The sequence below is a fragment of the Nicotiana tabacum genome, chromosome 3 (assembly GCF_000715075.1).
Source record: "Nicotiana tabacum cultivar K326 chromosome 3, ASM71507v2, whole genome shotgun sequence".
Taxonomy (NCBI): domain Eukaryota; kingdom Viridiplantae; phylum Streptophyta; class Magnoliopsida; order Solanales; family Solanaceae; genus Nicotiana; species Nicotiana tabacum.
The window spans coordinates 206785975-206792149 of NC_134082.1; the positions used below are offsets into that span (position 1 = coordinate 206785975).

Sequence of the window (6175 nt, forward strand, 5' to 3'; positions counted from 1 at the left end):
ATTGCTCTTAGCCTTTGGCGTTTTCACTCTTCAAAACAGACTTAGGAACTCTTTCCTAACTCAAACATGCACCCCACACGTATTTCTGTCTATCACAAGCATAAGGGTGTTGCACATTTATAAAACATGTGACAACCCTTTGCCTTTACACTTGTCACACTTAGGCTTAGTCGCTTGTCCTATACAACCCACCATGTTAACCTAGTTTAGTTGACATCCTCCAACTACTAGAATCATGTAGATCATGCTAATATAATGGAAACATGGTTACAAAAATGTTCTAGCAACTGCCTGCCAAATTTGAACAAAGCCAACTATTGCCCATGTGCACAACATATGCCTTGTAACCGCCATTTACTTGGTCATACTAAAGCTTGTTACCCATGTGCGTGCCTTGCATTGAATCAGGCGCCAATGCCTTACTCTCAGTTGCATTGCAGCCGCATTTAGCCCATGTCACGAGGAAAATATTTTTCAAAACATTTAAGTTAACCAAACATGAGAAAGATTGGAACTTCTTACCAAACAAACCCAAAAAGTAAAAAGACACTTGGCGTGTATGACGTGTGTTACTTCATGAACCATAAACCATTCATGTGAAAGAACTTTAATACTCAAAACTCCAAATTTTTGCCATTTCCATAATCAATTCTCAGCTACATAACTTTCAATCTTCTAACTTAATCTGATTGAATTCTACATATTGGACAATCAAGAACCAAATCGACTGCCCCTCCAAATTCCAATAGCCACTGACAGTTTCTAATCTCTTTATTGAATTTAAGAAGATGGGTCGATCTGAATTTCTCAATCTTTATTAACCTGGTTTTAATTTTCATTAAATATTTAGTCTTTTTATATTCCCAGTTACAGTCTTGAATTTTCAACCGAAATGGTCTGTTTACATAGCTTAATTCCTCCAGCAGACACAAAATTAACCAGGGCTAAATTCAAGAATTCAACTGTCCCTTTTTTAAATTGAGGCGAATGAATCAGTTGCACAAGAGAAAGAACAACATGCCACCAAGTGATTGTCAACAGTCTCACTCTGCTATCATTGATGTAGTGATTTCAATTGCTGTAGTTGTTGCATGTAGGGTTTTATTATATCCTTACATAAATCTTTTGGTACATAAATAGTTGAATTTTATGGAGCATTCACTTATGTGGTGAAAGATGAAATTTTTAGAGCTCCAATGGTGTTTATTTATCTAGGACTTAGCATTTTATTTGCAGCAATAGCTCTTTTAGCAATTACAGTATGTACAACAAGTAGAGGATGTGAGAAACCAGGTTGTCGTAGGCTTAAGAAAGCTGCTGAATTTGATATATAGTTAGACACAGGAGATTGTCTTAAGTCAAATTTTGCTTCAGCAAAAAAAGGTGTTAATAAGAAGGGAATGATCAAGTTACCTAGAGATCATTATCTAGAATTGGAAGCTGAACTTAAAAGAATGGCTCCACCTAATGGAAGAGCTATTCTTAATTTTGAGGCAGGTGCGGTTGCTCTGTAGGTACAATGGAAGTTCTTGGACCAACGAAGACTGGAAAGTTTAAGAAACAATGATAGGAAATATATTTTGGATACTGTAATAGTAATAGGAAATATCTTGCGAACTTATGTTTGTTGTTACTATTGTGTTCTCTTTGCTTGCAAATCAGGTTTAAAGAAATAGTGAGAAGTTTAGCAATCAGACTTCAGTGTGTAGTGTACTTTCTGAAGTTGTTTCAAAATTTTCATTGGATACTATTTTTCATCTCAGATGATCATAAATACTGCTGAAGTTACTTGGATCTGCTAGGTCCCTCAACTGATACAATTAGAGGTCGTTTGGTAGCTGGTTAGAAGAAAGGTTATTCATGTATAAGGGGTAACATAACTTAAACCATGTTTAGTTGACATTTTTCAATTATGCATAAATAATACATGTATAAGTTATGACTCAATCTGTGTATTATTTTATGCGGGGTAGAAGATGGAGTAACTAATACATGTATTAGTAATACATGGATAAAATACTGAAATGACAAATTTACCCCGATCACTTTACACATAAGGTTTCCTTAGATATATCAATCTGTATCAAACTTTTGGATAGCAAGAATGGACCTCACTGCTAGGCTCTTCCCCTTCTCAATCTATTAAGAGACAAAATCAGTAAATTGACATATATTTCTCTGATCTAGCGCCTACAGATTGTTCTCTCATTTAGGTAAGAAGTTTTTGAAACCCTAAACTTTTCTTTTCTTATTTCTTCTCCTTTTATTTTTTCCTCTTGTGAATCTGCTGAGAGACGAATTTCTGGAAGAAACTTTAATTTTTTCAATATTTTCTAATAAAGTTTAAGTTTTGAGTACACCCAAATTTGATACGGGTTCTGTTTGTTTGTTAAAAGCAAAAAAAAATTCTTTCCAATAAAAGGGGGTTCTTGTATAATCAGTTTCTTTAGCTTCAGAAATTGCAAGATGAGAGCAACCTTGACTTTGTGTTTGAAGTATTGTTATTTCTTTGAAGATTTAGAAACATCGAAGGTCTAAAACATGATGATTAATTAAATAACAAAAAAATGATACTCTAATAAGGCTACTTTTGGTTGATAAGACTCCAGAAACATTTATTTTTGTGTAGCAATTGTGAAATTTATATGTTTAGGAGAAGAAAATAAGAACTTGAAAAAAGTTTCTTTCATATACAATGTATGTTTCACTATATATGCTCAGTTTAACAATGATTTTGCATCTTTTAGTGCAAATAGGTGTTTATGGATCCTCAACAATTATGCGATGTCGAATGCTTTATCATCCTTGAGGAGATTGTGGTGCAATCTTATATTGTCCTTATTTGTCTTTTTATGGCTATTTACAGCATGTTCTTAAGAACACAAAGTAGAAATAAACGGGTTAGATATTGCATGAGCGCTAGAATTCCTAAAATCCTGTCTCATCTAAATTTTATTATCCGTGACAATGATACTGTATGTATTGATAAGCTTAGGATGGATAGAAGTGCCTTTCACATATTAGCTACCTTAGCCAAGGACGTTGGAGGGTTGACGGATAGTACAAATATGTCCAGTAGTGAAAAGTTAGCAATGTTCTTAAATATTTTGGCTCATCACAAGAAGAACAAGTCTATCAAGGTTGATTATATTAGATCAGGGTGGAGTGTAAGTCAAGCCTTCAATGAATGTTTAAGAGCTATTCTCAAACTAATTCCATTGTTAATTGTTAAACCTAAGCCGGTGCTAGAAGATGAGACTGATGACCGATGAAGATGGTTTAAGGTTGGTAAATTTCAGTCTAGCATTTGATTAACTATAGAAAGATTTAAATATTATTATTAAAGTATTTTATTGATAACTCTATTTTAGTATTTAGACTTTAATTTATTTTATAGGGTTGTCTAGGTGCGTTGGATGGTACTTACATTCCCATTAGAGTTCCATCTCTACATAAATCAAGATACAGGACCCGGAAAGGAGATATAGCAACTAATGTATTGGGGGTTTGTGATAAAAATCTCAATTTTATCTATGTACTGCCTGGTTGGGAGGGATCGACTGCTGATGGTCGTGTACTGCGAGATGCAGTTGTACGAAGGAATGGTTTGAAAGTACCTAAGGGTATGCTATATACACACACCTATCTATTCCAATTAAGAAAATAGATTAATATTTCTAAGTAATTATATCCTTTTTTATACTTTTTAGGTAATCATTATTTATGCGACGGAGGATATACAAATGGAAATGATTTTCTTTCACCCTACCGAGGATATAGATACTGGCTAAAGGATTGGCAAGGTGACAATCCACCATCTCGATGCCGAGAGGATCTCTTTAATATGAAGCATGTTAGAACGCGTAATGTTATTGAAAGAGCATTTGGTATATTGAAAGGACGTTGGGGAAATCTTAGAAGTCCTTCATGGTACTCAGTTAATGTCCATAATAGAATTATTATTGCTTGTTGTTTGATACACAATTTCATTCGAAGAGAGATGAATGTCGACCCCTTAGACGTGGAAATGGAAAACCATATGGAGCATCAACATGAAAATGAAAATATTAATATTGTTGAACCATCTGATGAGTGGACCTCTTGGAGGGATGCGTTAGCTAAATCTATGTGGAATGAAAGATCTGGAAATTAATCCTTGTAATTCTTAGATTACCTTTGTAAATAGTAGTAGCTTCATTATTCTATGAAGAAAAATAGTGAATCTTTTTGTATGTCTCACATTGTTGTTTGTGGAGACAAATAGTGAATCTTAATGTATCTTTGACAACATCTTTTTGAAGACAAGTAGTAAGTCATTATGTATGCCTCACATTATTTTTTGGCAAATAGTAAATCTTTATGTATTTTTATAGATTGAAATGACTAGTTTCACAGCAACACCATCTAATGAAACTTCAAAAAGGACAAGAAAAATAACACCTAAGCCTCGAAGGGTATGGACTCTAGAAGAGGAACTCACTTTTGTAGATTCATTAAAAGAATTGTGTACTAATGGTTGGAGAGGAGATAATGAAACTTTTAAGAACGGACATTTAATGGAGTTGGAACGCTACATGCATGCTCGTCATCCTAATTCCGGATTGAAATCTCAACCACATATCGATTCTAAAAATAGAGCATGGAAGATGAGTTATTCAAGCATATCGTTACTAAAGAGTCGAAGTGGCTTGGGATTCCAATATAGCGATGGAACTATCTTAGTTGACTATCCAAAAGCTTGAGATGCCTTTATAAAGGTGAATTACATCTTTTTAAATCATGAGTGAAATATTGCTAGTTACTTATGCTTTTTCTTGGTAAATATGATCTATATATTTGGAATATTGCTAATTATTCTTGTATTTATTTTTGTTTCATCAGATTGATCCACTTGCGAAGTCAATGAACTCGAAGAAATGGCCATTGTTTGCTGATTGGGAAGAGATATTTGGCAAGGATAGAGCAACTGGAGAGTTTGCTGAGGGTCCAGAAGATGTCTTTGAAGAAATAGAAAGAACTGAAGCTCAGAAAACTCCTAATGACATGTGTTAGGGATTTCCTCTCGTTATGGTTGATAAAGATGATGATGGGGATGCTCCAGCCACGGGAGGAGATCAACCTGCTCAAGAGGAACCCAATATACCAACTGGAGCAGCACAAAGTCCATTTACTGATCAAGAGGAACCTAATATATCAACTGGAGCAGCACAAAGTTCATTCACCGGAACAACTCAGAGTGGTGAAACCCAACAAACTCAGAAACAAGGTAATAATTCTAAGGCATCATCTTCTAATGCTAATGAAAAAGGTAAATGCAAAAGAAGAAGAAGAACAATTGAGGATGAGAATGGGACTGTTCCTAAAGTTCTAGTGGATGTGATGAAACAATTTACTGAAAGTCATGATAAAAGAATGGGTGCTTTAATTGACAAGTTAGGGGAGCGTGACTTATCTGATATTCGTGGTAAGATCTTCTCTATCCTTGGATCCCCAACATTTGAGTTATACAACTCGGATCATCGAGTCAGGGCAACAATGGAAATTACTCAAGATGTAAAAAGAATGGAATTCTTTTTAAGCGTGGGTGAACTTGATCGTCAGACCATGGTGTGGATGATTATTAATGACAAGCTTTAAAGATTTCGATGGTTTTTTTTTGCTACTTTATGATATCTAAATGTTGTATTTTGTTACCTCGTCAATATCCACAAATGTAAATATATGTGGATGTTCTAGCCTTAAAGTAGGTTGTTTTTGTATAACAAATGCACATAGAAATTTGCTATATTTTGACGTTAGTGTTTTGTGAAGTAGCCAATAGTAATTTGGTATTATTTTCAGCTGGTGTTTACTTTGGTGGACAGAGTAGTTCTCCTTTGGGTTCTTTTTGTTGAATATATCTTTTATTAATTTGCTTATTGTTTGTCTTGGTTTTGGATGTTTGTCAAACTACAGGACATCAAACAGTAATATGATATAGTAATGGTGACAAAAAGTGCAATCCATTTTAAATTTTAATGTTGTTCAGTTGTAAAAGAAAAATTCTTCGGTAGCTGAGTGATTTAGATTTCTTATGTTTCTTTCTGAAGAGGGGATTAAAGTTCTACTGTCAACCTTGTTAGTTGGTGCATGATAATTATTGATTGTTTCTTGTTTATTCTTTGTTCTTCCAAAT

At 34.2% G+C, this 6175-nt stretch overlaps 1 pseudogene; it reads left to right on the forward strand.

Moving 5' to 3' along the window:
• The first annotated feature begins 892 nt into the window (after window positions 1-892).
• LOC107778293 (uncharacterized) lies at window positions 893-1567 on the forward strand (annotated as a pseudogene).
• The last annotated feature ends 4608 nt before the right edge of the window (window positions 1568-6175 follow it).